Source organism: Furipterus horrens, unplaced genomic scaffold (genome assembly GCF_987537825.1).
Source record: "Furipterus horrens unplaced genomic scaffold, mFurHor1.1.pri manual_scaffold_9, whole genome shotgun sequence".
Classification (NCBI taxonomy): domain Eukaryota; kingdom Metazoa; phylum Chordata; class Mammalia; order Chiroptera; family Furipteridae; genus Furipterus; species Furipterus horrens.
In genome coordinates, this window is record NW_028327179.1 from 9,774,695 (window position 1) to 9,801,762 (window position 27,068).

Here is a 27,068-nt window from a genome sequence, read left to right on the forward strand (position 1 = left end):
ATGCTCCCCTGGCTTGTAACTTCTTTAGTAAAAGGTTTATCTTTGCCTTAAGCAATGCCCTGCCCACTGTCCTTGTGCACTTAAGAGTAACACACCTTTGAAATGCCAGATTGATCCTCTTTTTCAGACCCTGGAAGTCCGTCCACCCTCAAGAGAGCATACAATCGTAACAAACCCGTAATCCAACCCCCTCCTTACTTTCTCCTACCTTCAGGTAATCTTCCTTACTCTCCCTCCGCAATTCCAAATGTATAAAAGAAACTGCAAGACTGCTCTCCAGAGCATTTGAGATCTTGCTTCCCAGCAATGTCAGTTTGGCTCAAATAAACTTACAAAAATTCCCTACAGACTTGGACCTTTTTTGCATTGACAGTAGACAGGCCGAGAGAATGTCCTGATACCACGAATGAAAATAAACAGCCACAGCAAGGTATATCAGAAATAACAAAGCATCAGAGGTAAACAAATGAAACAAAGTCTAGTGCTTTCAAAAAGAAAAAAAGATTGATGTTAAAACATCTTGAACAGCGCCGGCGGTGCGGCTCAGCTGGTTGGGCGCTGTCACAAACCGAAAGGTCCCTGGTTCGATTCCTGGTCAGGGCACATGCCTGGGTTGCGGGTTTGCCGTGGTCGGGGCACATGCGAGAGGCAAACGGGCAACGTTTCTCTCCTTCCCTTTCTCCCTCCCTTCCCACTCTCTCTACAAATACGTAAGTAAAAAATAAAAAAGTAAAAATCTAGAACAGTTTCCCAGACTTTTAAATTTCTTTTGTCTTTCATGACATTAATATTTTTGGAGAGTCTAGTTCAGCTGTTTTTCATAATCAGAACGGCATTAGTCTCTCAACAGCAACACTTGAAAGGAGAAGACACATGAAGCAATAAGTTCAACATTATTTCATTTAGTCTACACACTCAAACTACTACATATTCATACTTGAATACTTTTTCCCCCAATAAGTAAAGCTTTAACGACTTCCCTTCTCGAGCACACTTTTTTTTTAGTTTGGATACCATTAGTTTATTATAAAAGAGACATGGAAATTATTTACATGATGAAAGATTTCAGAACTTCAAGGGAACAGGCAGCTCCGTGGGAAGCCATTTCAGTTGTGATTTATTTCAGTCTACAAACTCCCCAAGAACATCACCACCTCTAAATAAGAAATAATTCTTGCTGTCTAGAACTATTTTGGCATCTCCATATTCTGGGAGAAGAACTTTATCTCCAACTTGCATGCTAACTGGTTGAATCTCTCCATCCTTTCCTTTGGAACCCGATCCAGCAGCTATTGCTGCTGCTTGCAATACTTTTCCTTGAGATTTTTCTGGAAGCATAACGCCCCCTTTGGTTAGTTTCCACAACACTCCTTTCAACTAATACTTGGACAAAGAGGGGAAGAAACTTTCTAAATGCCTGTCCTGCTGCAACTCTGGCTACTCTCACGCCACAGCCACAACAGGGTTGGGCACACTCTTGAAAAGCTTCTAGAACACGTGCTCCACTAAAACAAGGGAGCAAGCAGAGAAGAGAAAAACAAAGAGAAAGACACCAAGACCAAAGAAACAAGCTCCCTAATAGAAGAGACGTAGAGGGAGTCCTTGGAAGAGGCGAGTAGAGGGTTCAAGAAGACAGAGGGAGGGAGGGGAAGGCAGAGGAGAGGAGGGCAGGGAAAAGGAAAAATGTTGTTTATTGTAAGACTAGAAGTGCTTTGTCTTTTCAAAATATACACATATATTGCCTAGGTTTAGGTCTAAAAACTATTTTAAAGCAAAGGACCCATTAGCCTAGTGGAAAGGATTCTGTGAGAATAGATCTCAACTGAAGCTGCTGGCCGCCCAGTCACCTCCTCTGCCCTTTCCCCAGATGACTCTTCTCTTGCAGCAGCGCAACTAGAATGAGCTCCACTCCCCCATGAACAGTAAGAAGGGATTCACTATGAAACCTGAGCACTGACTCTGCTATATAAGGAAGACAAAAGCATTATAAAGGCGGATGAATTAGGCAATTTTTAAAATTAACTCAGGAAACAGAGCTGTCATAGTTCAGCAAATAAATTGAATATAACAATAAATTTATTGCAACGGAAATAAAATTTCTGTAACAGAATTTAAGTTACAGAAATAAAAAACACAGAAGGATCAGAAAGAAATAGACAAAGCCAGTGAGAACATCACTGACGTGAAGAGCAGACCCAGGAAAAACAAAGACAACATTAGTTTGAAAACTATGAAATTTACGGAAACTAAAAGGCTAATTGGTTTTGTCAAAAAGGAAAATGGAATCAATAGAACAAAGAAATGATCAAATATAGCAAAAAAAAATCCTACTAAATATGTAGACAGGAAATGTAAGGCATGTACAATTGAGAGGTGAGGGCGGCAGAAATCGTACTGGATTCGGAATCATCTACAGAATAATAAATGTATTACTTGGGACACATTTTTGGTATGTGCTGTGGAGAGGGGTGTCTTTAGAACTCTTAGAAGGGAAAGAGTGGGACTCAAAAAATTTATATTCTGAACTATTCAAAGACTCAAGATCCAGCCAAAAGATTAATCAAAATAAAGAGTTCGGGAACGGACAGGCTGTGGTGTTATGCACATACACACCCTGGTGGCACACTACACATGGTATTATTTAACGAAAGAAATAAGTGAAAACAACTGCAGAAATTATTGCTACAATACAGTATATAAACATCAGAAATGCCAACAACGTGAAAATGATGTAAGTAATAAAAATGGCACCATCAGGTTTGTGTGTGAGAAGGGAGACTGTGATGGAAGAGAATGAAGTCCAGAACTGAGTCGGGTTACTGTGTCCTTTAAAAGCAAAGGTACCGGACGCTAGTTATTACTCTCTGTCCCACCCCAAAGCACTCGTAAATGGTCATCAACACCCGAGAGTCAGGTGTCACCCTTCTCAAGGACTCTTTCACTAAACGCTCCACCTCAAAGCTGATTCTACTGTCCTCCTCCCCTTCATGTATTTCTTCTGTACTTGATGTAGCTCATGGCACTCTAATTATTTATGTGTCTATCTTCCTTAATAGCTTTAATGGTCTAGTGAAAATAGGGGCTTTGAAGTCCGAAAGACCAGGTACAAAACCAGTTCTACTACATACAAATCAGGTGTCCCCAGGGAAGGCACGAAAGCCCTCCATCCAGCACCGATTTTGCTCTCTTCCCTGTAAAAGGTTGAGGATGTCACTCACATGCTGGTAATACGCCGAGGATTCAAGATTATACTAATGTATATAAAGTGCCTGAAACAAAGTATTCAACACACAGTAGCTATATTTATGGACATTGTCCCCTTTTCAATTTTTAGAGAAATCCCTTTTTCTTTGTACAGCACAGTTTTAAAATCATTCTTTAATGATAAAATCCAGACCCTTTAGACTAAAAGAAAACTTCCTGTAACAATTCCATGAGACATACCTGCTGTATCAAAGTTACTCCATGTAGGAAAAATAAATACCATCAGCACCAGCACAGGCGAATACCTTGTCCTTTTCCGCTGTTGGTGACTAAGGCAAAAAATTCTGTTTCTACATCCAGTGACCCAACCCCACTTTTACTCACTATCCGCACATTGTTTCCTTCTATCACACCTGAGTCTGGTAAATACACCTATCGGCAAGAAAAATTAGGGTGCGCTTTCGGTTTTGTATTTTCGAAGGTGGAAAAACTGTTCCTACCGTCAGTCAGAATTTGTTGGGCGAAACAGAAGATGACAGTTACCAGGCCCTGTTATACGATTTTCATATCAAATCTTCCCTCCACACCTGTAAACCAGTTATCTAAGGGCGCGTGCCTAATTGTTAGCCGTTAACAAAATACATAGAGCCACCGGGCAGTGTCACACTGGAAAAGCTACCCTCTCAGCTACTACCAGAGTGCACAGAGGAAGAACAGAAAGACAGCCTGTGCTGGCTGCTCTGAAGACAGTCTAGGACTCCAATACCACACTTCAGGACTCCTCTTCTTCAACCTCTATAATACGCCAACTATTCTGCCCCTCTCCCAGAGGTCAACCTATTATCCCCATTGGTTATCAACGCACTCAGCTGAAAGCTGGCACTCCCAAGTTTCCCAAAAATCAGAACTATTTCTCCACACTTTACCTTAAACAAAGCTCTATACCTTCTGATCTTAATTAGGTAATTTAATTGACTAATATAAAAAATTTCTAGAAGGAAATGACCAAGAGGCTTAGAAGTCCCTTAAGCATATGTGTGCGGAATATGACAAACATAGGAAAGAATCAATCACAAAAGGATGAGTTCAGGAGATTTTATAACAGGTGACCTCCACCTGCTACCCCAAGCTCCACACCCAGGTAATGTGAAAAAGCAGCTGCCATTTCCTGTCTTCAATAGTGGAACTGAAGAATATTAAACAGACTTTCTGGGTTTAAAATGCTCACTTACAGAGAATAGTAGTCTATGTGCAAAGAAATTGTAAGTGACAGAATTTAGCTCCACTGATTCCTAGAGTGATCAAGCTTTCCATCCCAGCATCCTGGCTCCCGATCATGTGTTACACCACTGCACACACAAAGTCGACTCTCCATTACATTGAGCTTTCCACATGATCTCTAACTTCTACCCCAATGCATATTTGGTGTAGCCAGTTTAATCTTCTTCCTCCAACAGAACATAACCATTGACACCTCTATGTCTTTGATCTTAAATCAATATCTTAATTTTTAATAAAAGAAGGAAAAAGCAACTCCCATCCCTTCAACCCCAGATCAAGTCTCGCCATCTCAAGGAAACCTTTGAAGAGAACTCACATACCATATGATCTCACTTATATGTGGAACCTAAGGTACAAAATAAACAAACAATAGAAACAGACTCACAGATTCAGAAAACTGACCAACAGCCGTTAGAGGGGAGGAGGGTTGAGGGGGTGGGTGAGAAAAGAATTTTACACTTGAAGCCAACAATTTTATTAACCAATGTCACCCCAATAAATTCAATAAAATTAAAAATTAATTAATTCAGCTTTAAAAAAAGAGCTCAAAACCATATCTTTCCCTGTCCAACTATATTTCTGTCACTGACAACGCTCATTGATATACATCATCAATATTTCTTCAGTGCAGATTTTATCTCCCAAATTTGATAATATCTGCGGGGCAGAAACCTGATATTCTTCTAAGTGTTCCAGTCAACCACCTTGTCCTAGCATCCAGCAAGACTCGCTAAATAATCTAAATGCATGCACGAATGAATTGTATCGTTGGCCTGTGGCCTACAGAGGCAAGAGTGTCACAACTGAGGTTAGATTAGGGAATTCTAATTACTATTAATTCTAACTGCAATTAAGAGTTTTAAGCATTGTATGCAGGAATAACCTGCATTTAAAATAATTCAGTTTAAAGGTAAAATTTTTGTAAATGTGCCATAAGCAAAGTTTTACTCTATATAATATATGACAGAGCAAAAGGTCCGGGGTGCAAACTGAGGTGAAACACACCTCCTTTGCCAGTGGGACCTGTTCAGAGTTTGACAAACACAGGGTTATCTGTTATGAAAAAATGTCCTCAGAAATGCAAGCCAATTTACCTAAATAACCTCAGTCACGATCAGCAGCCGACTACCTGTCTTCTAACTATTATGGTTTTCTTCTTTTCCTTTTTTTATTGTTGTTCTATTACAGTTGTCCCAATTTTCCCCCTATCATGGTTTTCTAATAGATAAAACTTCTCCTATAAAAGAAAAGATGCTCAAGAAGCAAAAGGGAAACATTTACATAAAACCAATATTGTTTAATAAATGTCAGCGACTTAATATCAAGGGACAAAAATATCTCAAACAAAATTAAAATGACAGTAAATATTTCCACACACAATATAGAAGAATAAATTTTAACCTTGCTCAAGAAACATATTTACCAGATTAATGTTTAAATACCTAATTCTACAAGTCATCAAAAACAGTTCTTGATGAACCTAATTCTATAAATCATCAAAACCAATCTTTGATAAATCTACAAAACATCAGTATACATCAATTTGCATAACAAACATTCCTCAAAAGCTTAGTTTATGTCAAGATCATATCATTAGGGAAAGTCATTATTTTCTACTATCTACCCACTTGTGACAATTCTGTCACTTCATTTTTGCATATATTATCTTTTTAAAAGAACTATTTCGGATGAGAATGGAAAGAGGAAATGAATAAAAGCAATATTAAGTGAAAATTATAATCTGATAACTTTTTGTAGTCCCAAAGTATGCCTAATATGACACACAGCAGTCACTCAAATATTACTTAAATATTAATATTTAAATGTTAAGTATAAGCATACTAAAATGATTCACAAAATATTATACAAGGGTTTTTAAAAATATGCCCTGAAGGTCTCTTGGTAGATTAAAAAAACATGTGTGGTGGGGTAATTTCTTTTCCCTCTTTTGGTTCCTGATTAAAAAAAAAAAAAAAACAAGAATACTTAGGGAACAGCATTTTTACATGCTTTACATGCTTTACAACGCACTCACTGTTGTTTAAAAAGAGCTGCTCCTCCATGTTCACTGTAATTCACTCCACACCATTTTGGCGCAAGTCTATGAGAATGTGAATGGGACCTACGGGAGCATCCACTCTGATCTCCTTCCACAGATAAGGAAACTCAGTGAAGTAAAATTTTGCCCAAGTCCTAAAACAGAGCAGCAGCGGTGCTGGGACCAGGGCTCTTTTCACTGTGCTCTGCGCTCCACTCACCTACCAGCTCTCTCTCATGAGCATCTGTAACCAATTAGACTAGAATTTGTATTATCTTATACAGAAACATGTTCTAACCATGCAACCATTATAGGGGATCTATTCTGAGCTTGTTTGTTTTCAAGGAGAGGTGATATTCCTTGTGAACGGTGGCAAAAGTCTAAAAAATGAATGGGAATAATTAAGAACATATACTAAGAACTAGAAGCAAAACAAAATCCATACTGTTATTAAATCCTGGACATCTTAACAAATGTAATTCCCATATATGGGAAACTACTCAGAAACCCAGAGAGATGAAGTACTGGCAATTCAATAATTCTCCTCTATCCAACTGAAAAAAAATTTTTCCATTCATTTTTTTAAGTCACAAAATGTAATAACATGCATAAATGTTTACATATTTGGGATATTCCTAATCCTAAAAACAACAGTACAAAGATGCCCATTTTTGTTTTTGTTTCCTATTTATTATCTTTTCATTATTTTGTTATTCCTTTTATTACCTTCTAGCCCATCAATCAACTGTCTGCCAACTTTTTCTTCTTTCTCCCAGCCTACTCCCCCCACACACCAAATACCCCATTAGCTTTATTTTTCATCCTGTATTGTGGCTTTTTTTATTGTCTAGATTATTTTAAATACATATAACATACAAACATGATAGATTAAAGTAACTATAAAAGATCTTAATGGTGGGCCATTCAGACAGCCATAACAAAATACTAGATACTAGGTAACTTATAAACAACAAATTTATTTCTCACATCTGGTGATCAGGGTTCCAACTCAGTCAAGTGAGGACCCTCTTCCTGGTCACAGACTTCTCATGGTATCCCCACCTGGTGGAAGGGACTAGGTAGCTTTCTGGAGCCTCTTTTATAAGGGTACTACTCCCACTCATGAGGGTTCCACCCTTGTGCCCTAATTAAACAGGGCCCTCCCAAAGGCCCCATTTCCTAACATCATCTTGGGCATTAGGGTTTCAACATGAATTTGGGGTCACAGACATTCGCACTACAGCAGCATGTTGTATGCTTCTGGAACTGAGCTTGAACTTCAACAGAGTCAGTGTATTTGTTTATTTTCATAAATGGGACAAAAATAGCTTGTGCTCTGAAATTTTCTCAGATGGGGGAAAGGGGAAGGCAAAGAACAGGGTAACCACATTGGCTCTGGGAATTCACAGACTAGATGGAGAAATACATCTTCGAGCCACAGCTTCTCATCCAAGATACAGCACAGCCGCCATGGCCCAAAATTAACACAGAAGTCAAATGAAGAGCAAAAAATACTAACTATAAATTTCAGAGTAATTACTACAATGAACTCTACCACTACACTTATTAACTGTTTACACTCATTGGCTTAAAGCAAAACACTGAAAAATAAGTGTAAGCCCCAGAGAAAATTCTCAGCAAGCTCGAGGTCTCCAAATAGTCTGCTTCTAAACATTTGTTTCCAATTCTCTTCAGTTGCAGAAAAGTTATGACCAAAGTTTGATGATTAGCTCTAGAAATAGAGTATTACCTTGGGTAGAGCCTACATGGCTTATAATTATTTATGACCTGTTTCATTTCAGGTCCCCTCTATAAGATATACATACTGTTCATATCATATTTTTATTTGTTGTCTTACCATTGTTTATCTGTTTCAAAAACTATTAAAAAATTTTTATCCTCACCTGAGAACACGCTCATTTATGTTCACTGATTTGAGAGAGAGAGAGAGAGAGAGAGAGAGAGAGAGAGAGAGAGAGAGAGAGACATCAACTAGTTTCCTCCTGCACAAGCCCCAACTGGAGATCGAATCCGCAACTTTTTGGGGGACAGGATGAATCTCTCACCAATCGAACCACCCACCCAGGGCCAAAATCTATTTACTAAAGGTTCAATGAATTTTACCAGAGCTCTAGGTCTCTTTAAAATGTAAGTGAAAACAAAATTATTGGTTTTAATATGCAGTTACCAGACTTGATTAGATTTAAAATGTGTTCAAGAAATACAGGCACAGTTTACAGTCTTAATGAACCCATTGCCAAACATCTTTAGAGCTTTCAAATATAAATACCAAATATACCACTGAATTCAAAACATAAGGAATGATTTAAAAACCTACCTTCACATTTCATATCAAGGTATTTATCTACCTCACAGCACCATGTCAAAGCAGAGCAGATAACCTCTAAAAATATGCATTGAATCAACAACTATGTCCACTGTCTAATATACCCTTTCTCTCGCCCAGATGTGAAGATAAAGTGCCTTCTCCCTCCTCAGTGCTATTAACAACGGCAGCTCTGAACAGCTAGCCAGAGGACATTTTTAAAGCACGGCAGGCGGTGTTTCTTTGCTCCCCGCTCCCACTCTCTCCCGCACATGTACATGAACACTCACACACAATATGGAGATTTTACTATGCTGTTAACTATGAAAATTCAATCTAAGTGGAAGACCAAGAAAGTATGTAAAGCCATTTTCTAGCGTAGGAGAAGATGGGGTGGAGACCATAGGGTTGAAGAGACAGAAATTCTAATTTGTTACTTTCTTCATGTAAATCGGGACCAGTTATTTCTGTTGCTGTTTCAGGTAAAACACACCTTTAAATGATCAATGTCCCACTCAGCCACAGAAATATGAGGGAGAAGCCAACATAATGAGGCACATCTTCTGATAATCGCAGTATAAATTCTCCCTAACAGACCGTAAAAATATGTGTTCTTTTTAGAAGAGCAGGAAATAATATGTATTACATTCTGAGAGGACTTACTTTTTAATAAAATCCTAAAATTTTTAGTGGGTGCTTTGTTTCTAAAGGAGACAGTCTTTCACCACTCACCCTGATCAACCAAATCTTAACATCTTTATGGGTCTCATTCACTCACATGGAATCAGAGACTAAAGAAAGGATTTCCATAAGCATAGCGACTTATAACAAAGAGGTTAAAAAAAAAAAAAAAAGGTTCCTAGCTAACTGAGAAGGCTGAAAGAGCGAGAGAAAGTACCAGGGCCTGAAGTACGGGCTAAAGTTATAAGCTGTAAGAACATCAGTGGGGAAACAGGAAGGCACAGCAAAGAATAAAAATAATATATCCTCTTTTCTATAGTTGCATTTCCCTTCTCACTGTACTCTGTACTCTCCAAAAAGAAAAACGTAAAAAATGTTGGCCATAGGTAATGTACAGGGATAAAGTATGCAAAACATTTACATTTTTAAGCTTTTAGAATTAGATTTAAAATATATTCATGCCATCCTAATTGAATCCTACATTGATGTGACAAGTAAACCTACTTTTCCCCATGTACTAATGAGGAATGTGAGAAGGGTTGAAAATAACTAATAATTAAAGCAAAAATTATAATTTAAGTAATAGCCAGATATCATTTTTAAAATATCAGTTAGGTTGCTTCCATAGCTTTGCTACTGTAAATAACGCTGCAATGAACATAAGGATGCATATGCCTTTTTTTTCTTCCCCCCACTGTGTGGTTGCCTCTCACTCGTGCCCCCAAATGGGGACCTGACGTGCAACCTAGTCATGTGCCCTGACTGGGAATCGAACCACCGACACTTGGCTCACAGGCCGACGCTCAACCCACTGAGCCACAGCAGTCAGGGCTGCATGTGCCTTTTTGAATTAGTGTTTTGGGTCTTCAGATAAATACCCAGAAGTGGAATTGCTGATTCCTTCTTTGTCTCTTGTTATAGCCTTTGTCTGAAAGTTCATTTCATCTTAAGTATTTTTTCATTTCTATTGGCATGAAATGTTTTTTTCCATCCCTTTCAGTCTGTGTGTCTTTTGCTGTGAAGTAGGTCTCTTGTAGGCAGCACCGTGCCTTTTGATTGGAACATTAAATCCATTTACATTTAAAGTAATTATTGATAGGTATGTAGTTACTGCCATTTTATTTATTCATTATTCATATGATTTTTTCCCCTTCCTTTTAATGTTTCTTGTAATACTGGTTTGGTAGTGATGAACTTCTTTAACTTTTTCTTATCTGGGAAGCTCTTTATCTGTTCTTCAATGATACATGACAACTTTGCTGGGTAGCATAATCTTGGTTGTTAGGTCCTTACTTTTCATCACTTTGACTATTTCGTGCCAATCTCTCCAGATCTGCAAAGTTTACGTTGAGACATGAGCTGACAGTCTTAACTCCCTGGTAACTTTCCTCTTGCTGCTTTTAAGATTGTCTTTAACCTTTGGCATTATGTGTAGGCTACTTTGGGTTCACCTTGAGACTCTCTGTGCTTTCCTGGACTTGTGTATCTATTTCCTTCACCAAGTTAGGGAATTTTCCCATCCTTATTTCTTCAAACAGGCTGTCAATTATTTTCCTCTTCTCTTTCTGATAACCCTATGATGCAAATGCTGGTATGTCTGAAGTTGTCCCAGAGGCTCCTTCAATTATCCTCCTTTAAAACAATTTTCTTTTCTTTTTGCTGTTCTGATTGGGTGTTTTCCGCTCCCTTGTCTTCCAAATTGCTGATTCTACTCTCTGCCTCATCCAAGTGTCCATCAATAGACAAATGGACAAAGACGATGTGGCACATGTATACAATGGAAAAAACTCAGCCACAAAAAGAAAAAAGAATGAAATCTTACCATTTGTGACAACATGGATGAACCTAGAGGCTATTATCCCAAGTGAAATAAGTCAGAGAAAGACAAATACCATGATCTCACTTATATATGGAATCTAAAATAAAAAAAACAAAACAGAAACAAACTCATAGAGAACATTTTGATGATTGTCAGATGGAAGGGGGGAGGGGAATGCGTAAAAAAAGGAAAGGGATTAAGACTTGCAAATTGCCGGTTACAAACTCAGTCACGGGTGTAAAGTACAGCACAGGGAGTTCAGTCAATAATATTGGAGTAACTATGTACAGTGTCAGAAGGGCACTAAACTTATCAGGTGATCACTTCCTAAGTTATACAATGTCTGATCATTATGTGGTACACTTGAAATTAATATATTGTATGGCAACTGTAATTGAAAAATAAAAAATTATTTAAAAAACACCAGGTTAAACAAATAACTATCACTTAAATATTCTACTGTTTTTCATTAAAATTAATATGGCTTTGACATTGCAGACATATGAACAATAAATGTTAATGTGATAATTCACAAGTGTTGGTATTTAACATAAATCTACTATCACAAATACCACATCTTTTACCAAATAACTGTTTTTAGACACCTAATGAAATGCAAAATGTATCTAACAAAATTTGGTAAGATTTTGAAAATGTTCTTTTGGCAACTGGGGCTTTAAAATCTTAAATATATTTGGCCAGAAGTGTTATCTGTTATTGTCCATCATTTAATTTTTTTACAGTCACCGTGACAAATGAAGAGGTAATTATGAAGGCTAAACACACATTAAGAGTTCAGTATCACAATCAAAATAATGTTAATTGTAGCAGCTGGGCACCTGCCTGTAACCAGTATTGCTTTTAAGTAGATAAAACTTTGCCCACTGCGCTTGCAGCCAAATAATCAGACCCGATGTAGCCAGTAATTCCTAACACCACACATGCGTCATTTTAGCCGTTATGACTTATCATGTCAAATTTCATTTAGAATTAAAGGGCCGGTTCTATGTACAATCCCTAATATGATATTCCAAGAAGAGCAAAGGCTAAAAGGAATGCCAACTCCCAAGTACAAATCAAGTTCCCAGCTACTACACTATAACCCAACTCTACTTTTTAAACACATTTGCATTTAGTCTGACAGACGTTGACTCCCTTTCCCATAGGGCTGACCTCCGCAAACTGCTTCTCATTGGCGTGGTGTTAATTACCTTCTTAAAGATACAGTTCTTCGGGGAATTCACTCTACTTTCAATATTTCCCTAGTTATACTGAGCTTGCTGACAGTTCCTTGTTTCTATGTGGATTCCTGTCTCCTGGGTCTCCTCAAACTCACAAATGGAAGGATAAAATAACAGCATTACAGACCCATGAGCTAATAAATGCAGACATCCACCTGCTTTTGTACAGCCTTTGAGTCAAAAACACTTTTACCATTTTAAATAGCTGAAAAAAAGAGAAAATAAACAGAAGAATATTTTCCAACATATGAAAATCAGATGGAAATCAAATTTCAGTGTCCACTAATAAAGTTTTATTGTAACGCAGCCATGTGAATACATTTATATATTTTCTGTAGCTAGCTTCACACTACAAAAGAGTTGACAGAGATCAAACAGCCTGCAAAGCCTAAAACATTTACTATCCAGCCCTTCTACTGAAAGTTTGCTGATCCCTGGAGTTTGAGTCATTAAAAATTATTCAAAATGTCTGAATATTTGTTTCAAAAGGGGGAACTAGGAAAACCCCTTTGAAAATTTTCAGCTGCCATTGAACTTAATTGAAAAAGATGAGAAATAATTAACTGGTGAATGTGGGTGATGATAATGTTCCACTCAGGCCAGTATTATCACGGCTTCCTTGAAGCCACACCTGTTTATTTTGAATCCAGTACCAAGCTGGTGTATTTCACCTCTGAAGTATCTGTCAAACTCAACCACTTCTGTAGACATCCATCACCCCATTATCCAGCTACTGTATTTTTTCTTGGACCTGTAGTTACCTCAATGCATGTCTGCTCTAGCCCACACTCTCCCCAAACTATTTTTATAAGCCATCTTCAAAACACAAATCTGATTATGTCACTCTACTTAATACATACTCACACACACACACACACACACTCACACACAGTTTTTATTCATTATGTAAAGCCATGCATTGGCTGTTCCCTCTTACCTCTATCCAGCCTCATCTCTTCCAACTGCTCATTGACATTTAAAAGAAAAGATATATGATATGCTACATATCTGTAGTTTCCTGATCAGTATTACTTAGTGTTTAATTGAATCAGTAAAAGGCAGAAACCAACCCCAAACTACTGAGCACCTTTTGTGCTGTATAATTGGATGCAATGTTAGAATATTTAATTTGTGCCTTCCCATCAGCCTGAAAGTTCGCTATACTTGCACAGGTATCCAGCAATGACCAACACGGTAGACACTCAAAAATTACTCACTGCTTAATTCATTATAAAACCTTGACTGCATTCTTAATTGTGCTGGAAGCTTATTTGGACTGGGATGTGCCGATCCAGGGTATTGAACTCAGCAAACTCAAGAGCAAGATACGAAAGGGAGACACGAAATTTCAAAAGGTTGCTTCTAAGAATAAAGAGTCAGAATAAAGTCTCTTTAACTGTCTACTCTAGGCATCGACTAGGACACCATTACACACACAGGGTTTATTCAGAGAATAAACTTTGAGCACTCAAGACATTTTCTTATCCCTAAATGTAAAACCTAGGTTAATCAACCAACCAGTTTAAGAAGCCGAAATGTTTCGCTCTGTTGGTGAGACAGAAAGCATTCAGCACTATGACCTAACGGAATGCACTAGAAGAAAGCAGACCTTGGCCAAAGACTCTCAAGTTCATTCAAAATCTCATTCACGATACCACAAATAGGAAGTTTATAAACTGTGCTTTGTCATTTTTAGAATTCTTACATGTTTTTAATATGATATTGCTCTAACATTTTAAAACAGACAAAGCATTCAGTAATAAAGACATCATCATGTAAAGAAAATAATATGTATTTCAGATATGCACATTTCATTACATGGGATGAAATGATACGATATCTGGGATCAGGCTTAAAATATTTCAGAGCCAAGAGGTGGGTGAAACAAATACAGCAAAATAAAATTAACTGGTAAATGTGGGTGATGAATATATGAAGTTTATTAGCTCACTGTGTTATTTCTCTGTATTTCTGAGTATATTTGAAAACTTTTCTAACACTATTTTTTAAAAGGCTTCAGTAACTCTAAGAAGTCAAAACTTTGGCAGTACTATTATTTGTTACAGAAGATGCAGATTCCCAACACCGCCAGCCTGAGCAAAAGTTGATACAACACACTGGAAAACTGTTTCAAAGCAGCTGAAGGCACAAACAAACTAGGGCTCAGCAACTCCCCTTCACGCGATAGGAGCCAGAGCCGCGACTCTCACACTTTCATGTGTGTAAGATTCACCCAGAGAGCTTGTTTCTTCAGTCCCCTGGACCAGAGACCCTGATTCAGCAGGCGAAGGTGAGACCCATGATTTTGCAGGTCTAACTAATGATAGCCCGCATGTGACACCTCTGATGCTGCTGGGCAGAGGACCACACCTGGAGTTCACGTGCACCAGAATACATGTTAAAAAAATATTCCCATCAGCAGCATTCTTAATGGTGAAATGGAAACAAATACCCAACAATGGAATGGTTAAATAAATTGTGGTGTATTCATGGAATGGAATGATAAAAATTAACCACAACTACAGAAGGGTAGTAGAACATTCCACCCCATAATGTGCCACAGTGGTATATTATTTTGAGCTGTAAGGCACTTAAAAAACAACAAATGCTCAGGGAGGCCTGCAAAGGAACTTGACTGTCCTAAATGTCGGGTGTTTCATTAGTCAGGGAAGACTGACTCCTATCACTGGGAGAGGAGACTAGATGTTGACACAACACCCACACAGACTCCGTCACAAACCATCACTTCCATCTGTCCTTCTGAAGGCCCATTTCCCCCAAATCATGTCCTGTCCTCTGAGAGACCTACTTCCCTCTCCCCTTTCCCTTGTAGTAAAATGTACTCAGGCCTGAATTCTAAGCCATCTTGGAGTTACTCAATCTTTCCTGGGTATCTCCCATGAATACATAAGTTATACATGTTAATAAAGTTCTGTTTGTTTTTCTCTTATTAATCTTTTATTACAGGAGCCCGTAATGATAAAACAAAGAAGGAGGGAACGATGAGCATAGCATATTATGATGATTCTAGAGAAAAGACTTGTATAATCGGGAGGTCACAGGGGAGGGTTTCTAAGGCACTGGCAGTGTCCCCTCTGGGATGTGCGTGATAGTGGCGATGGCATTTATTTTGTAAAACTGTATTCTGTTTTATGCATCTTTCTTATGAAGAACAAAAAAAAAAAAAAAAAAAAATTAACGTATTTTCTTTGATACAATTTTATGAAAATGACTTCCCAGAGTTTACTAATTGAACCTTACTGCTCTAAATCTAGCCTCGTCCTTTTAATCAATTAAATTATAATCTTAAGTTCAAAGTATTAAATATTATTCATGGTAGTAAATGCAAATTTTATTAAATTGAACTACAAAGTTTTGACAGATAGATATTACTATGATAAATCCTAAAAAATTATATTTCTACCTTTTAAAAAGACTCGACTATTTTAAAATTTGAAACAAGAAATGAAACAACACAGAATTTGATAGAAAATTTAACAGTTACAAGAGAAAAGATGAAAAAAATATTTAATGAACTTGAACTCAATCTATAATTCTGACCAAAGATAACAGTAATTACATTTTTAATGTGTATAGAACAAACATCGTAGAGAGATCTAATTGGCAAAATTTGGAAAGATTCCAAATACTGTAGGAAAAATTAAAATGCAGGTGTGAGAAAGACTTTTCTCCTTCCCACTCCGAGGAGCTTCTCCCTCCCTCAACCCCCACTCCCGAAAAAAAAAATAACGGAAAGGGCAAAGGAGAGTGCGAGCTCCCAGGACAACATCACCATGGAACACACGAATGATGGGTGCCACTGGACACAGCATGCAGAGACAGGACTATCTCAGAACCCAAGTTTTGTTCGTCTACACACAAACAAGGCAACAATGAAAACCTGGGAAACCACAGAGATCCGTCTGCAGTCTACAAAGTTTCCACCAAAATAGGTGAGGGTAAAAAATTCCTCACTAGGTCAAAAACTTTGTAAATTTTTTTTACATACTTACCATGAAACTACTGGTTCCAGAAGGAATAGAGGTAGCAGAGTAGAAAAAAAAGGGAAAACCAATCAATACTAAGAATAAAAAGTGGCAATACAGTATCAACTCTAGGCACCAAGAATAAAATAGCAAATAAATATAAAATAAGAGGTTAGGCAGCCAACTTTCTAGCAGTATTGAGAAGTGGGTTTTTGATACCCCTCCCCCCTTGGCCTCTCGTTCCTGTCTTGCTTATTATTTGGACACAGAGCTTATTCTAAAGAAAAAGCACACTTAAGTAGGCAAAGAAAGTAAAGTCTGTAAGTTTTATAATGGACAACAGTCAATGTGCAACTTAAATTACTAAGGGAACCAAGAATCCTTTTCTGACTTAAATTCTATCCTATAGCAATTGGACTATCCTGTATCTTAGGGCAATCACCTATTGATGTACAGAATATAGTTATACAACTAAAGCAGCCATTTACCATTTCGGTAAAGAAAACAGATGGCTTTACTATCTGTTGGTATGGTTGGTATCTAACCATTTTCCTGAACAAATGGAAGGAGACAAATTTAGAATCCCTTGGCTTATATGCATCTAATATGCCATCAAAGATTGGACTTTACCCTTCAAGGCTTTGTTTCAACAGATTTTCTTACTTTAAGTATTTTATGTAATCTTTTATGGACTACAACCTTTCAGAGGCACCATTTAATGTGTAGATAGGAGAGTTTATTATGTTTATAATAAGAATGTTAGTTCACATGTACAGAGCGCTTAAGTGTGAGGCAAGTAATCTGCTACACACTACATTATCTCGTCTAATCGTCAACCCCACTATGTGAGCTAGGTACTGCTACCACCAGCCCTTCAGTTTTGGAGTTTAAATGATTTGGCCAAAGTCACAAAGACTCAACTACAGACCCCAGATATAAACCACTATATTATACAGGTAGTAATAAATAGGCAACTTAGAACAATTACTTTCACAATGCTTCGATCTTGTTCTTATTCCTGTAAGTGCTAAAAATATGTATGACAGATGAATGTAACATGAATCACAAGTCTTATAAAGTTTCCCGTTATTGACTTCTAAAGTACCAGAACATAAAGACCCCAAATATAAAACATTCTAATCTTACAAAAATCAAATTCTAGTCATAAGTAAAAATACTAGAAGTAATGTTTCTTAGTTAAGTGGTCAACTTCATCTATACCACTGCTATAAAATTAAATCACACACACATACATCCACATTAAAAAGAACAAAAAAGTATATTCCTGTATTCCTTCTTGCTACAAGGACTCAATAAATGAAACCAATGGCTTACAAGAAAGATAAATTGTGTGTGGTTATTTGTTAAAAAAAAAAAACTTTTCAAGGATACCTTTAAATAAAAATGTTTTAAAAGGCTAGGAGAGCAAATTTGCAAAAATACATTCTAATCTACAAGTAAAAGCTACATGAAAGAAGGCATATCTTCCTTTAAGCTTCAGATAGTTTTAAAAACACGAGTAGAACTAGTATCTCCCCATTTCCCTAAGAACAATGAAAGTTTTATACCTAAGATTAGAGGTCCAAAACTTCAGAAAATAAGTACATTTACAGAGATGAAAGGCAATCGGTACCTCAAACGGCAAAATGTTACACCCAGGGGTGTCCTGGTAGGTGTTTAACAACTGCTCTCCATCAATATTTGCTGATTTCCATGGTATAGACTGTCTATGTCCGATTTCAAGCTACCAAAGTGTCCCCCTGAACACAGAACTGGGAAGAAATGAGCGCATCACCACACATGATCTCCACCATAAAGATATAACAGATGTCAGTAACACAGGTAACAGGAAGATGTACAAAATAACTAGGAAATGATGAGTTTTGAGTATTTATTACCTGTGTTTTAAATATAAATTATTTAATCATAAGTTCATATAGCTGAATTTTAACAATGGTTGCCAAGATCCTGAACGTAACCGTCAGCTCCAAGAACAGCTGATTCCCGCACGCGCCCGGCATAGAGGTCCCTTTCTAACTCACCCTGGTCCTGTCCTCGCATTTTCTTATGCCACCTTTCAGGGCATCAGCATGGAAGAAAGATGTAACATTTTAATCAATCAACTCTCTCAATGATTTCTTCTCAGTCTACGTGAATGTCCCTTAAGCCCACCTTTTCTTGCTCTTCAGTTAATCAAGGTGAGCCCCGCCATGTCCTTCAACTAAGAGACTGGTAACTTTCATGCACATTTTCCTCCAGTCCTCACCACAGAAAATGAAAGCAACGGCCACATGCAGTTGCTGCAAACATACTTCCCCCAACCTGTTCCTTTGACATGACAGGTTCTGCCCGACATATGCTGTTTTTAAGTTTCCTAAAAAGAGCAGAATAATTTACATGCACACCAATATCATTTACAATCCCTACCATCTGAAATGGTATGTTATTACTCTACTTCCTGCCAATCGGACAGGCATAAAGTACTATCATATTACTACTTCGGCTTGCGTTTCCCCACAAAGCAATCTGGCAAAACCTATTGAATTTATTAATAGAGACGCTGTTCCAGGAGTAGATTGCAACAGGTACTTAGACCAACCCTGCTAATGGAAGCCATTCAAAATCCAGAATTAAAAAATAACAAAACAAAACAAAAGAAAACTTTGAAAAAAGAGCTGGCAAGAAAACTACACATTCTTGGGCCAGAAAGAGAGGGAAGGCTGGAAACCCAAAGCAGTAAAGAGAAGCAGTAGAATTCTGCCTTGAGCTGGAATGACCTTCAAGGGCTATGATTTCACTATTAGGATAAATTAGAAACAACTTTTTATCACCACTCCCCCAGGCAACTTCAAGGAAAAGCCACTGAACCTTGACACTGGGTGGGGAGGATATGGAAAAATCATCACTGAGAATACAAATATGCTGCTTTTAGCATCCTAATTCACCCTTTTTAGGTGACCAAAAACCCCTAAGCTGAAATTCTCACACTTCCGCATGCATCAGAATCACCTGGAATGTGCCAGGCCCTGTACTGGCTGCTTTTGCAAACACTGTATCATTTAATTCATTACAACCTTGTGAGGTAGGTTTAATCATTCCCATCTAATGATGACGACACTGAAGCTCACAGGCTAGCAGAAAAATACTGATGACAGAAGGGAAAGAATGTCCCTTGGGTAAGGTAGTTATTAAAGCCCCTTTTGAGTCTCTTTCCATTTCAAGACACAATTATGTCCTCCTTCTAAAATACCCTCTTTCAGCAGGAAACCACCACCATCAGAATTTAACGTAAAAGTTCTATGAGTGTATACCTCAAGGTAACATGGAATTACAAATCACGTAACAAAGGGAGTACAAGGTGTGGTTCCTGGACCGGCAGCATCACCAACACCTGTTAACATGTTAGAAATGCAAATTCTCAGGCCTCATCCCAAACTTACTGAATCAAAACTGTGAACGTGGGGGTGATTCTCATGCCCACTAAAGTTTGAGAACATCAACAAAGGATTAATAAAAAAGTCAAGTCACTGTGAAATTTGGAAAATGTTGAATTAAAATGAGTTAATCAGATTTCTTTATTGTAGAAATGTAATGGGTTACAGACTTGCTTGGTTACAGAACACTTCCCTTTAGGAGAATCTTATTGGACCAGATTAAACTATCAATGATACTATCCAATGTAGAATTTGCTCCTCAGGGCCAGAGAGCTAAGGGTATACAAACCCGGAGTCAGGCCTGAGTTCGAATCTAAGCTCTGGAAGTATGAGTAATGATAGTACTGGAGTAGGAAGAGTAGCGATAATGATGATACTACTACCAATTCTTTTCTGTTTATAAAAGTTATACAAGCATTACTATAAAAAAATAGATGGCAATACATGAAGAAAATAGAAGTGTTCCTACTAGCCAGAGATAATCAACTTGGGGAGTATATGGATATTATCTTCTGGTCTTTTTCCTTTATGTACACATGTGCACCCTAATTTGATATGAAAATTAACAAAACCAAACCCATACCATGTTAATAGTACAGCATTTATTTCTAAATTATCTATCCACCAGACTTCTCAAGGACATAAGTGCTTTGCACCATTGCACTGCCAGTACCAGAAAGCCTACCTAGACTACTGCAGCAGGCACTGAATATTTTCAAATTTTTACAGAGAGGGGAAGGGAGGGAGAAAAAGAGGGAGAGAAACATTGATCTGGGAGAGAAACACTGACCACACATGCCCCAACTATGGATGGGGCCACAACCCAGGCATGTGCCCTAACCGGGAATCAAACCTGCAACCCTTCACTTTGCCACACCAGCTTGGGTGGCACTGAGTCCTTTTTGACTGAGTAAATAAGCAAGCAACAAGAAAAATCAGATCCACAGACTGATAAGAGAACAGTTCAAGTTTACTCGATGCTAAATTTTAAAACCAACTAAAACACAAAAAGTACCTAAGCCTGTGCTGCTTTTGCTTGTTAAAGTCCACTATCACCTTTTCATGTATAATATAGGAATATTTTTCTCTAAGTCTTTGCCACATAGAACACTAGGTTGGAAAAGAAAGTCTTAACACGGGACGTATGTGAATACGTAGCAAAAGCAAGACTATATAATGTCAATGGGGTTGTAGACAATTTGATCCTTCAACGTTTTGCGATGTCTGTAAAATTTTTTGAATTCCTCTAAAGCTCCTGACTCAGAGGAAGACTGTTTCAGAACCCCAGAGAAGGACGTGACAGAACCAGTTCACAACACCCGCCTCCCTGAAAAAGTAAAACCACATCCTTCGCTGACCCAGCAACAGCACATCCTTTTCTACAGCAGCGCTCCAGTCCCCACGAGCACACTAGCTGCCGGCCTAACCTAACCACTTGTTCTTATACAGTAAGTTTAATCACCTTCTGGAGTCTATTAAGGATGGGATTTGCTTATACTACTCTATCAAATCCAAGACAGGGACACAGCTTTTATAAAAAGAGCCTCATTACTCTTTAGTCTGGCTGGGAAACTGAAGCCCAAGAAAATAAAGATAAAGAACATAAAGCTAGCTGTATTGCCCTCAAAGTAGAACTTATGCTCACCTCTCCAGTGAGCCTTCCAGAAATATTTACCACATCAAAGTGAATGCAGCTAACCATGCCGCAGTTTGCTTTTAGAAGGTTAGTAAAGCTCATCTCTTAGCTTCTGACAAACTCCCCTCCCCACAGATACTAACGGAATGCCCGGGCTGCAGTGCTGCCATCCCGTTCACTGTTCCCATCCATGCCACGGGATATAAAGGCATGAAGGCTATAAAGGCCAGCAGATCCCTCTCTCCTGCTCCCATCAGAGTACGGGTCCCCCAGTCAGGACTCGGTATAGTCTGTCTCACTGTCACAACAGCCGTAAGAGCTCCCTTTCCTGGTTCCTCCTACGTATGGCTGAGTTTCTTCTAGGCCCAGCTGTTATCCTGGATAACAGTTAAGTTGTACACAAAACCTAGTTTGATCTTGGACTCATTTATACTTTCCGGACTCCTATAAAAACGCATTATAGGCAGAAAGAAAATTACATGTCTAGCCAATGTCTACTGAATTTTTAAAAGGATTTAGATTAAAGCAAGAACAGAATAAATTCCCAACTCTTTGAAATTCTGTTCAACCACTTCTCTACATTTCTTGGATAAGCTAGATTTCTCCCACATTTGGAAATACTGAGCCAAAACAAGGTTCCCTGAACTTTGTCCTTTTCCTGAGAATTGACAATATGCAAATAAATCAACTACATCCCACGATGTTATAGTGCATACCATCTAAAATATTTAATATCATCCCCAAACTTGGTCAAATTAAAATTAAACCGCGCATAAAGTAGGGATAAATTCAAGTGTTAATTTTTAAATTATTTTTGAGATAGTTATCCAGTCAAGCCTTCTACTACATAAACACTCTGGGTATTCTTAGTTTTGTTTTACTTTTAAAAGATTCTATAGAGAGAGAAGGGAGGGAGAGAGAAACACTGATGGGTTGCCTCCCATCAGCACCCTGAGCAGGTAGGTACCAAACCTGCAGGCCAGGCTTGTGCCAGAGAGGGAATCAAACCGGTGACCTTTCGCTTTGCAGGCAATGCCCAACCCACTGAGCCACACAGTCAGGGTGGTATTCTTAGTTTTGATGTCCACACATTAAAGGACAGTGCTACTATAAAGTAACTGACTGGGAGGGAGCGGCATGAAGGGGGCAAAGCAGGGGAAATGGGAGTGGCGAGAAAAAAAATTCACTAAGCTTTCCAATGTCTCCCATTTCCTTCTTTTTTAAAGAAAATTGATTTAGAGAGAGGGGGAAGGGAAGAGGGAGGGAAGGAAGGAGGGAGGCAGGAGAGAAAAACAGACATCAATTGTTCCACTTATTTATGTGTTCATTGGTTGATTCTTGCATGTGCCCTGACCTGAGCAGGGATCAAACCCACAACCTTGGGTGTATCAGGACAATGCTCTAACCAACTGAGCTATCCAGCCAGAGCCAATGTCCCCCATTTCTACCTTACCCTCGACATAAAAGAGTACATGTTGTGTGACTCCATTTATATGAAGTTCAAGAACAGGCAAAAGCAATCTATAATATAAACAGGTAGTACTAATCAGCCTCTTAGAAGCAGGGTGGGAATGACAGGGAAGGAGCATATGAGAACTTTTGGGGGTTATGAAAGTGATCTCTATTTTGACAGGGTTGGTGACAGCACATTGTCAAATGTATTTGTCAAAACTCTTCAAACTATATACTTAGGCTCTGTGCATTCCAACAAATGAAGTTAATCCTAAATTTAAAAAAAAAAAAAGGAAAAAAAGCAATTGCTTCCTTTCCACAAAGAGGTCAGTTCCCAATGATAATAAAATTAGAAGGCCCGGGGGGTGGGGGTGGGGGGCAGATTTAAAATAGTTTAAAAAACTTGAGAAGAACACTACAATCACCCAGCTCAGTGAAAGCAGGGTATCTGTGTTATATTCATCACTGTCAACATCCAGCACAGTTTAATAATCTGTTTTATACATAAAATTTCAAGTACAAAAGAAGTATACAAAACAGAAAACTATACCAAAAATATTAGGAATTAAGACATGGAAAAATTTATAGACCAATGACCAGCAATTCTTAATCAATTTAGGGTGATAGACGCCTTTGAAAATCTGGTGAAAACTACGAACTATTCCTCTAGAAAAATGAACATAAACCACAAAATTTTGTATGTAATTTCAAAAGCTTTATGAACCACCTGAAGTTTATCCATAAACTCTGCAGGGACCTTATAACTGTATGTGAAGTACTTCTTTCCATTACTAGATGTAATTTTAATATTTAATCTACAATGAATAAAAACTAGACAACTCTGCTTTCAATCATTCAAGACTACACAAGATGATCACTGCATTTTCTTCTTTTGTGTTGGATTTTTAAATTCTACCAGTCCACTCACTTTTTTTTTCATACAAGATTTGAAAACTACTCATTTAACCATCTTTTAGATGAATAGTGTCAACAATAATAATTTAAAAAAAAAAGAATTCTTTAAGATACAACAGCTAATAGCTAATTAAAGTTTGAATAATAAGACTACTCAGGAGTTATGACAGCGTGCTAGGCAGAGCAGTGGCCCTCTGAAAATGTCTACAGCCTGGTCCCCGGAACGCTGCTGGGTGGCATGGCAAAGCAGAATTACAGTTGCTAATCACTGATCTTAAAATAGGGAGATTATCCTCGATTATCTGGTCAGCCCAACTTAATCACAAGGCTTCCTAAAAACTGTGGACGAGTGAGGCAGAAGAGTAAAACCAGAGAGATGGCAGTTTGAGAAAGGCTTGGCCCAACGTTGCTCCCAATGAAGACGGAAAAGTCATAATAAGCCAAGAACTAGAGTGTCTCTAGAAGCTGGAAAAGGCAAGGAAACAGTTTGCCCCCAGAACCTCCAGAAGCAGCCCACCAAAACCTTGATTTTAGCCCAGTGAGACCTATTTTGTACCTCTGACCTCCATAACTGTAAAATAGTAAATGTGGTTACATATCCATAGAAGTGTTTATAACAAATTGTATCTGAATAGTCTAAATTTCATAGAAATGAATTCATATTTCTTCTGCAATTAAAAAAAGAGGGCTTGCAGTTAAAGATGACTGCCTGACCAAATTTATCAGTCTCTGCTCAGACTGAACGTTCTTCCAAAAATCATTAAAAATGCATTTTTAAAGGGAACAGCCTATAAAAGGGTAGAGAAAATAAATGAATGGTAACTTTAATTGCAGAACCAGGAAAGCAGAGAAGCAACCCGATTTACACCAAGCACAAGAACCGACAGGCACAAAGAGGCCCAAAAGCCAGAAACAGTCACTGGATGTCTTGTCAGCGGCAGTTAGAGGTCCCCAGTGGCCCTCCCGGACTTCACGCAAGCAGGCCACTGTCCCTCCCCAGCTCTGGTATTGGACTCCGTTATCTGGAGAAGGCAAGGCTTCTGCGCATCTAGAGGCAGAGGTACCTACTGAATATGACGATTAAAAGAAAGGACTATATTGAATGTATAAGACTCTCAACTTTCTTCTGACTCTGCTCCTAGAATGCTGGTATAAAAAAGTATGTCCCCAGGTGAAAAAAGGAGAAAAGCCATTCTTGAAAATATGACCAGACCAAGAGAAAAAACAATTTAATATTCCTGAGAGCCCACAGAGATGACCCTACATTCATGGAGAGCTTCCAATCAGCTTTTTCAGTGCCTTACTTTATTTAAAGTAGGAGTAACCAGCCAACGATCACCAAACATTTGAAGAAGAAAACCGAACCAATGACTGAAACGAAAAAATGAGAAAAAGGAACTGGGAAGAAACTGAGTAAAAAGGGAGAGGAAAAAAAAACATTTATACACACATAGGCACACATAAGTACACATCAACATTCTTAGAAAACAGGAAGCAACAGAGTGTATGAAAAAAATGCGATTTAAAATAAAAAGATTAAAAAGGTTTATAGAAAGAAACAAACACCAACTAAAGGGCTAGAAGATAAAAGTTTGGGGGAAATCTCCCCTAAAAGAACAAAAAGCAAAGACATTTAAAAAGAAGAAAAAGATAAAACAAAGGATCTCTCTAGGTGTCCAACACTGAAACAATGAGAAAAGAAAATAGTAAAGAAAATCACTAAAAAACCCACATATGCAGTGCAGTGGACAGACACACCCCAAGACATACAATGTAATTTTATAACCCTAGGTTAAGAAGACCCTGAAAGCGTGAGGTGGGGGATTGGGAGGAAGAGACTAGCACACAAAGGATCGACAATTAGAATGACATCAGTGTGCTCTACAGCAACACCAGAGGCCAGGAAGCAACAGAGGACACATTTCAGACGCTGAGGGAGAGTAGGTTCCAACCCAGAATTCTGTATCAAGCCAAACTATCGATCAAGAACAAGGGAAGAAATAAAATATTTTCTTTCAGACACTGAAGTGTCAGTGTCTTTCACTTCACACACATTCTTTCTCAGTAAGAAAGACATGAGCCCAAGATGATAATGAACAGAGATGTGAGCGGTCAGAAGGCCTCAGAGGAGCCTTCGCAAGATGAAATCCACAGAATATTTAGTTGACGGGCAAACTGAGAGGAGACTTACACATCTGTGGGAGCGTCTGGGGGCTCTACATAAAACTAAGCAAACTTTTTTAAATTCACAAAATTGTGCAGGAAAAGAAAAACCTCCAACTCTGTGCATGGGAGGCTAAATTAATACAATACCTTTAATTAGTTTCCATATACTTTGCAACTAAAATATATAATAACATTTAAAATGCAATGGCACACAGTTCATTTAACTTCTGATCCTCGGTTCCAAATAAGAGCCTATATACATCTTATGAGACTCAAATGAGTTAATGCATATGAAAACACACTCCTAGTCCATAAATTACTATATTAAGAGTGTTGGTATTAGTTTAATATTTATACACACTGAAAGTGGTCTGTAATATTATTCATTTCAGTTGTTTGTTTGTTTTTTTAAACTAATGACATTCTTCTGAAAACTCTGTATAAGGCAAGATGGGGAAGGAGGTAAACAGTGGGAGTTTTTAAGGAACTGAGATTCCAAAGTGACAGGATGCACTATTTCTGAAGAAGTGATGGATAAGAAATCTGGAGAATTCCAAATCAAGACCTTAGAGCCCTCAGACTGTAGGGTGCCAAAGCACCAGCCAAAGTAATGAATTGCTTTTATCAAATGCCATGTCTTCCAGGATGCCGGAGATGCAGTAAATCACATAGTAACTATCAAAATGCCAAGTTCTTTGGATTCTGCCCTGGAGAAGTAGCACACACCTAACAAAAAGACAGGCATAGTTAACTTCTCACCAACCGTCCCGAACAATTCCAACCACCCACAAAACACATTAAGATTGATTAAGAAGACTTGTAGCACATTCAAATGGTTATAAAATAAGAACTGTTAAGCACAACACAATTTTATTTCTAAGACTTTTTT

The 27,068-nt window shown here is 38.1% G+C and overlaps 1 protein-coding gene and 1 pseudogene across 1 annotated transcript in view; both read right to left on the minus strand.

Moving 5' to 3' along the window:
• ZNRF2 (zinc and ring finger 2) overlaps positions 1 to 27,068 on the minus strand; it is a 68,984-nt gene that overhangs the window by 31,907 nt on the left and 10,009 nt on the right. The window lies entirely within an intron of this gene.
• Positions 1,123 to 3,599, minus strand: LOC150001261 (10 kDa heat shock protein, mitochondrial pseudogene; annotated as a pseudogene).